The 9156-nt window shown below is 40.4% G+C and overlaps 1 pseudogene across 1 annotated transcript; it reads left to right on the forward strand.

Annotated features, from left to right (window-relative positions):
- Positions 1–4032: 4032 nt before the first annotated feature.
- LOC147642243 (uncharacterized) lies at positions 4033–8752 on the forward strand (annotated as a pseudogene). The gene is made up of 6 exons (XR_015266833.1): positions 4033–5125; positions 5399–5554; positions 5728–5832; positions 5923–6033; positions 6159–8272; positions 8434–8752. The product of XR_015266833.1 is annotated as an uncharacterized LOC147642243 (transcript).
- Positions 8753–9156: the final 404 nt, after the last annotated feature.

Raw genomic sequence — 9156 nt, forward strand, 5'->3', positions numbered from 1 at the left:
CATGTCTCTTGTGCTAGCATCAGCCGCCGCCCGGGAGTTCCTCCTCTCAGCAGGTAACTCTTGTGGATTTACCTCGCATATCCTAGTTATGATTATTGAATCCCTTGATAACTATCGATGGAAACTCTGTGCTTAGTATAGATTTATGGGTTAATGATTTTATGGAAACCGGTATATTGCTATGTCCATATTACATATGCCTCAGACTGTGTGTTGGAAATTTTTGACTTGTATTGCGTGATTGGATGATGACCGTTGGGGAATCCTACACGTGATGAACATCCGATTTTGGATAATATACATGCTGGTTTTTTGGAAATGGTTTCTTAGTTTTTATGCCACAATCAAGTTTGAGTTATTTTTTGGAAAAGTTTCTCAGTCTTTATGCTAGAATCAAATATAAATATTTGAATTTAATTGAGGATACAAGGCTGTGCATATCTTTTCCTATGAATATCAGGTCACAATGCTATGTTGGTCTTGTTAAGCATTGTGGGTTTTTTTTTAAAGGGATGAGCACGGCTCATAATATGGATTCAATATCATTTATGAAATATTTCTAGTTTTTTGTGTGTGATGATCCTGTAAATCTTTTATGATTAATACCAACTGTTTAAGTAGTAGATGCTGATAGATCTAGGCATATGGAGATATATCCTTAAACTAATTCGGCCCCAAATCTCATTCACATAGATTGATAGAATACCAAATATGGATGCACATTAATTTCTCCTTAATCTACGGTGCCCAACATATTGTTAATAGGCTTATGTCCGGTCATGCATGGCTTATGGTACTCAAATGCTGATTCAATAAATTGATACATTAGCACGACGTGGACTCTGGAAATTTTATTAGGCCTCAAGATAGGCCAAAGAATTTGTCAATATAACTCACAATTTTAGAACTTAACCCCCTCGGTTTAGTTAGATAAGGGGAGGTCATGTGCACATGAGGATGTATATAGCTTCTCTTGTCAAAACAGGACTGCCGAGAAGCCGCCATTAGAATGTATTTCATAACACTACTAATATGTAGTGACAATGATGATTTTTTACATATAGGTGGCTTTCTAAATTCATGCAAAAAGATATCCTAATACAAGCTTAACATGACTACCAATCCTCTGAACAATATGTGGATTGCTGTGATATTTTTAGGGATTATCTTTAGAGATACCCAAGTGCTTGGGATTACTGAGAAGCTAGTTGTTTTTTCATATAATATGAAACAATATTGGATCTCTTTATAGAGATCACTAGGTAGCCAATTATCTTCTAATTTTTTAATTATCCCTTTACTTTGGGATGATACTGTATTCTAGACATATGCAAGGGAATGATTCCATCACTGCATAAACCATAGGCTATTTTGGGTGACATCTATAACAGATGATAGGTCCTTTGACATCTGCAAGACACACACGGGCTAACTCTTTGTTTGTTTGTTTAGTTGGATGCAGGTAACAGGATCTATTCTGTTAAAATATTTTCATGGTTTATGCTCTACAACAAAAAATTCTTTTTCACTTAATGGAGTCACTGGCTCCACGTACTTGTAACATAATTATTGTACACAAATCTATTATTATAGAATCATGTTTAATGTTTTTACTGGTCAAGTTGGATAAGGTTCTTGGAGTTTTTTTGACTCCTGTTGCTGTAGAAGATTGAAAACACACACTCCCTCTCTCTTCTCACACCCACTCTCCCACACATAGAAACTATCTCTCTCTCTCTCTCTCTCTCACACACACACACACACACACACACACACACACATACAAATATATATTATATATAATATTATGTTTTATTATAGGTAGAGACATACCTATACATACATATATATATGTGTGTATAATATATATTATATAATATATATAAACATATATTATATTTTATGATATTTAGACACATACCTATATATACATATATATATGTGTGTGTATTTATAAATATAAACAAATTTATATATACACATATAATTTCAATTAATTTAATTGGGTGAGAATGTGTGGTGAGGTGTGCTCACTCTCAAATAAATGCATCTTATGTGTTATGTCTCTCTCTCTCTCTCACACACACACACACACACACACACACACATAAACTCTCTCTCTCTTACACACGTATGTATACACACACACATATACACATAGACTCTCTCTCTCTCTCTCTCTCTCTCTCTCTCTCAAGCACACACACACACACATAACAACAACAACAACAACAACAATACACACATCCACACACTCTCTCTCTCTCACAAACGTATGTATACACACACACATATACACACAGACTCTCTCTCTCTCTCTCTCTCTCTCTCTCTCTCTCTCTCAAGCACACACACACACACACACACACACACACACACACACACACACACACATAACAACAATAACAACACATAGACTCTCTCTCTCTCTCTCTCTCTCTCTCTCTCTCTCTCTCTCAAGCACACACACACACACACATAACAACAACAACAACAACAACAATACACACATCCACACATGCAAATGTATATTATATATACCATTATGTTTTATTATATTTAGACACATATACCTATACATACATCTATATGTGTGTTTATAAATATGAATAAAAATTTAGACACACACACACATGCCCTTTCTCCCTTGGCCCTCTCCCTCCTCTCTTTTGGCCAAGTGGAAGAGGAATAGCTTGTATTTAATATACACACACACACACACACATGCCCTTTCTCCCTTGGCCCTCTCCCTCCTCTCTTTTGGCCAAGTGGAAAAGGAATAGCTTGTATTTAATACACACACACACACACACACCCCTACATATATAATTTTAATCAATTAAAATTTGAATTTAGATTGAATTTTATTGGGTGGGGATTTGGTGAGGTATGCTCACTCTTAAATAAATGTATCTTACATGTAATGTCTTTTGTCTTTTCACCTACACATTGAAGTTTTCATCATGAAGCTCACCTTTTTAAAAGGGAGGCTCCTATTTTTTCTCTCACGGAAATCATTTGGTAAGAAGGGACAGCTCTCCTTTCAAAAATTGAGATGACATGAGATGAGAAATTTCAAATTTGAGAAAGGGGCACCTTGAATCACTCCCCTTTCTCCCTTGGCCATCTCCCTCCTCTCCTTTGGCCAAGTGGAAGGGGAATAGCTTGTATTTAACAAGAGTATAGATATAGATGCAAGTGTGTGGATAAGGCCTTGCATCACTATGAATAATGATGGAGCCTCCGCCCTTTATTGAAAAAAGAAATTATGAAAGCTCCTTCATGGGTGAGGGAATGCAAATTTATTGCTCTTTGATGGCATATGGTGGAAGCTCTTTTGGTGGGTGATTGAGTTGGCAAATCAATTCTAGATCTAGTTTCTTACTCAAGCCACATGTGTTCATTTTGTTGCTTAGATAGGTGGGTAAATTCGAATTTCAATCCTTTTGTAAGAACTTTTGAGGTTTGTGTGTATCCATTTCGAGCCAACTTCCCTTATCCAAAGATACTGGGAAATATTCATGGCATTTGATGTGTGAAGGCCATGAAGGTGATTTTGAGGTGGCAATGGCCTTCTCATTGAGAGCAATTGATAGGCAAACTAGTTATAAATCAATAGGTCATAGGGCATCGTCTCAAATGGCCCAGAGCAATCGATAGGCGAACAAGTTATACATCAACAGGCCCTAGGGCCTCTCTCAAATGAAGTTGGCTCAATGGAGCTTTTTGTCAATGTTAACCATGTTCTTGATTATTGGTGTTCTTTTCCACACGTGTGTGTGAGAGAGAGAGAGATAACTAGTTATAAATCAACAGGCCCTAGGGCCTCTCTCAAATGAAGTTGGCTCAATGGAGCTTTTTGTTAACAATGTTAACTAACCATGGCTTTTGTCAATGTTAACCATGTTCTTGATTATTGGTGTTCTTTTCCACACGTGTGAGAGAGAGAGAGAGAGAGAGAGAGAGAGAGAGAGTGTGTGAGACGAGCGCCCATTATAAATGGGCCAAACGGCTAGTCCAGATATCTTCTGTGCAAAACCCTTGTAGGCGCGGATTTTGCCAGTTTACCCTCCAGATTGAGCAAACCCTAACTCGCCATCTCCATGCCCGTACTCCTCCTCATCTCCTGGTGTGTCTTTGCGTTGCAGCAGAAAAGCTTCCTCCAATGCAGCAGAAATCGAAGCTTTCCATAAAATGCTAAAATTAGCGTATACTGTCTGCTGTTTCTCTTTTAGGTCTTCCTCTTCAGCTTTAATTACGGTTTCTTGCACCTGTCTTTGATCCTCCTAAAAACTCCCCATGAAATGGTGGATGATGATGTCGTGTTTTCTGTTCCTCTCCCTTGCACACATTTCATTGATTAAATCCATCCTTCCTTTACCAATGCATCAGAAGCCAAGCTTTTCATCGAATGATAAATTCAGATAGCACAACCTCTTGATCGATCATTTTAGCTTCGACCCTTCTTGCATTGCATACCATGACTCCTTCTCCTGCAGCTCGCTCAACTTCGACAAATCCTAACGGCACTCCATCGATTTCCAAGTACAGAGCAGGCTCCCTCATTCACCGACTGGCCTCACCATCTCCTTCTCTCCCACCACCCTCGCCTTCATCGGATCACCCCGTTGAGGTCATTGGCCGCATCCGTTATCTTCCCGAAGGCTCAGAAAGGCCATCTGTGCTGCAGGTGCTTCAACATGGACACACAATTAGGGTTAGAACAGAGCAAGGCTATCGAGATTTCGGCCTGGACGGAGTCTCCCTTGCAGAGAGAGAAGATCTTCTGGGCTTCTACAAGAAGTATGTTGAGAGCCGCATAGAAACTGTGAAGATGGGGGGTCGGTGCACAATCATGATGTATGGACCTACAGGTTCCGGCAAGAGCTATACAATGTTTGGCTCAGCGAAGGAGCCTGGGATTGCATATCGTGCTCTTGAGAAGATACTTGGTGGATTCAGTGAAGGCCCTCAAAGGCTGGATGCAGAACCTAGCCATGGCTCTCCTTTCAACAAGAAGATTAAGGTTAATGTGACCATTCTGGAGATATACAATGAAGAGACCTTTGACCTGCTAGCTACCTGCTCTAACACCAACAATGGCCATTGGATAAAGCCTAGCCGGGTATGTATCTTTCGGTTTCCAGGTTTATCTGTTCTAATTCATGTCTGTGTGTGCGCTTGATATCTGTTTAGAACATGGTCATGACGCTCTGTTTGCCATCTGTTTACTGTTGGTTCATGCACACAATCTGTTTTCAGTTTTGATCAGGCAGAAAACTATGCTTCTGGGAAACTTTAGTAAATGCAGGCTTCCCACACATCTGTTTATCAGTTTTAATTAGACAGAAAACTAATGCTGATGGGAAACTTCTGTTTATCTTCTGGTTGCAAGCAGGTCAGGCTGGAAATCATGGGGAAGAAAGTCAAAAATGCTGTCTCTATCTCAGGCAGTGATGCAGAAAAGATTTCCAGGGAGATTGCCAAAGTGGAGAAAAGGCGCATAGTGAAAAGCACATCATGCAATGACAGAAGCTCTCGCGGCCATTGCTTGGTAACACATCATCAATAAGATTCAGTAGAAGATTGATAGGATGCATAGGGTGTTAAAGGAAGCACCTATGATGAACATCTCAAATAAGAAGATAAAGTAGGATTTTAGCCCTTGCTTGATTTTGAGCTATAATTGGAAGAAAACAAATTTCTTAAGGAAGAAGATTGTGGCAGGTGATGGTGGACGTGCCAGCACTAGGAGGTAGACTTGTCCTTGTGGATATGGCTGGTTCTGAGAATCTGGAACAGGCTGGGTTCGGGACAGAGTCAAAGCTGCAGGTGTTTTTTTGCCATTTAACATTTCCTTTTGTTTCCTCTCTTTCATGGCCAGCAATGACTAATTTCTCCAGCTTTCTACATGGTTTGCAGACTGGAAAGATTAATCAGGGAAACATAGCGTTAAAGAGGGTTGTCGAAGCCATTGCTAATGGCGATTCGTATATTCCTTTTCGAGACAGCAAGCTCACAATGCTTCTCCAGGTGAGCAATTATTAAGCTCCATGTGTGTTCACTATTTCTCCTATTTCCTCTTGTTTTTCTTTCCAATCACCCTTGAGCATAAGCAAATACTTAATATATGCAATGTCTGTCTATTACATATGCAGGACTCTTTTGAAGATGATGGATCCAAGATCTTGATGATCTTATGTGCTATTCCTGACATCAAAGACATGCATAAAACCATTGCGACATTGGAATATGGATCCAAGGCTAAATGCATTGTCCGGCTACCAGCATCCCCAGAGAAAGGCAAAACAGTATGCTTAGACAAAAATGATGTTTCTGCCTTGGAAGCCAGGATACACACCATGGATTTTTACATCCGTAAACTTGAAGCAGAAAACCTGAACAAGGACAAGGAGAGAGCGGTAACAAACAAGGAGTTGATGCAGAAGGAACAGGACTTAATAGTGCTTAGAAAGGCATTAGAGAAAATAGAACAAGAGCATAGAGAGAAATGTGCCAGACTTCAGAATGATGATTACAAGATTGAAATGGAAAAGAAATTAGACGAATGCCAGAGAGTTGCAGATAAACTTATAGAACTTGGAAAGAAAACGCTGGAGGAAAAGGTAGTAGAACAGCAGAAGGAGATCGATCTAATGCGTTCTAGAATGGAGGAAATTGAAAGAGAAGTGCAGGTGCTAATGAAGGCAAACCTTCGACCTTGTTTTGTCTCTCAAGCAAACAATGACCTCAGCTACAAAACTAGGGAGGTTCCAGATAACTGCAGGATTCCTTCAAAAGAATACGAAGAGAGTACATGCCTTAAAGGTTCTTTGACTCTCTCACGAAGGGTGAAAAGACATGCAGAAGAAACATTTTTGGCGATCAGAGAGAACGATTCTGCATTTGTTAATCAACTCTTACCTTCTAGTGTCTTGTCAGAATCCTCAGATGCCATACCTGTTTATAAAGTAGATGGGTCTTTGAGAGAAAACATGACCTTCAGAAAATTCGAACACATGCTTCCTCAATCGTGTTTATCTGATAATGGTTCAACTGCACAAAAAAATTATGGGGCTTCACAGGCTTTGAAGAACTTGGAAACTATGGCCATCAGAAACCTCAATCAGCAAGCTGGCTTTTCTAGTTGCTTTGATGACTCCGCTACAAACTACTCTGTAATGCCTCATGAACTGTCTAAACACAATGATTCACTATCTTGTGATGCCATTGAAAGTCAGGATTCACAGGTATATACTGGATGTATCAAAAATGAATTAGATTCGCTTGAGCATGAAACTTATGAGCGAACTGGTTGGTTGCCTGTAATACCTGAGGAATCTGAAGGAGAAGTGATGGCAGAAGCTAAAGCTTCGCATAAGAGGATGCAAGGGGAAAATGATGCACAAGCTGATTCCTTGGATTGGAAGTTGGGAAACTACACCAAGCCACTGGATAATGGTCTTGTTCGGCACCTTCAAATTGATATACACAAGGAGCAATCAGATGAGGCTTCCTTTGAAGTTGCTAAGGATGTGCACAGCCAAAAGGTTATCAGGGAAATTTTACCATCAACAGCAAATCAGGGTCTTGCAAGTGCTGCCTCTCGTAGGTCATGTATAGAGAACATCTTTATGCTATGCGGAAATCATAGGGAACTGACTTCTGCAAACACTCATGAGCTGATCAACAGCTGTCATGATACCAGTGCTGATTTTAATCAGGTAGCACTAGATCCCTTCTCAGCTGGTCTTCCATCCAGGTTCAGTTTGGCTAACTCTACTGAAGAGTCATTGACTGGGCTTGCAACAAGCTCTCTAGCACAAGTTCTGAAGGTCTCTCCAATCACCACTAGAGATCATGTATCACCCAAAGCTAATCAATGTGCGAAAACTAGTCCTGTACACATCACACCTGTCAAGCCAAAGCAGTCATCATCAGAGAACACTCCTCCTTGTGGAATATCTCCTCAACTCGCATCTCCCATTTCTACTGCTGCTATCATTCAGTTCTCCAAGTCACCTAGGAAACCAAGCTTTGATGGATTTTTGCCTAGCTTCACAGAAACGAAAGGAAACCAACAGGGCAGGGCAGAGAGCAGGAGGTTGACATGTGTGAAGTCTATGTCAAGCGGGAGACATCTAGGGACTCATCTGAAAAGCTGATCAAGCTTTTGTACATGAAGCGAAATGCCACTCTTGCAGAGCTTAGAAAAGAGCTTGAATTGCATGTTTTGGAGGCGAAGCATGACTTCAGTTTCCTGATGCTAGGGGTAAGCAACAACGTGAAAGCGCTTTGTATTATGGAGCAAAATGTGTGATGCTTCGTATCAATATCTCTGAAGTTTTGCATGCTTCCACATTACTTCCTTAAAAAGTCCTCTCTCAGTTCTGATCGAAAAATTAAGAAGAATTTTATTTTCAAATGTTACAGGACCCAAGCAGAGCTCCAGTAGAAAGAGACAGTGAAGTCAATTTGCCGGTGGGGTCACTGCCCTACTGCCACAAATGCCACAAACAGCAGGGGAGCAAGTTGGCATGTCTCAGACCTCACCTTAGGCGCTCTTCCATACTGGGTACACTGAGTCCTTTAAGCCCAGTGGAATACCAGATAAGTCAAAGTGCATTGACACCAGCCGCAAAACCCTTTAATTCAGCTTTAGTCACTTGAAGGCCCTTTAATTCAGCTTTAGTCACTTGAAGGCCCTTTTCACTTGCCACTCAACTGGCAAAATTAAAACCAAGCAGAGGCTTAGTTTCCCAATGAGTTCTCATGTGACGAGGCTTTAGTCATGTGGGCTTCAGAGAAGGGCTGGCTTTTAGTTTATTGGAGGCCTTCAGTCATCGGTCCACTGTATACACAAGTCGTTTCATTGAGTGTACAGACCTGCGAACACTCAAAATTTTGCCAATGGGAGGTTATGCATATTGCTTCATAGAAGCGTTTTGGTTTGTTTTGGTCACTTGAAGGCCCTTTTCACTTGCCACTCAACTGGCAAAATTAAAACCAAGCAGAGGCTTAGTTTCCCAATGAGTTCTCATGTGACGAGGCTTTAGTCATGTGGGCTTTTAGTTTATTGGAGGCCTTCGGCATTGGTCCACTGTATACACAACTCATTTCATTGAGTGTACAGACCTGTGAACACTCAAAATTTTG

Source organism: Cibotium barometz, chromosome 1, assembly GCF_041138505.1.
Source record: "Cibotium barometz isolate CiBa-2024 chromosome 1, ASM4113850v1, whole genome shotgun sequence".
NCBI classification, from domain to species: Eukaryota; Viridiplantae; Streptophyta; class Polypodiopsida; order Cyatheales; family Cibotiaceae; genus Cibotium; species Cibotium barometz.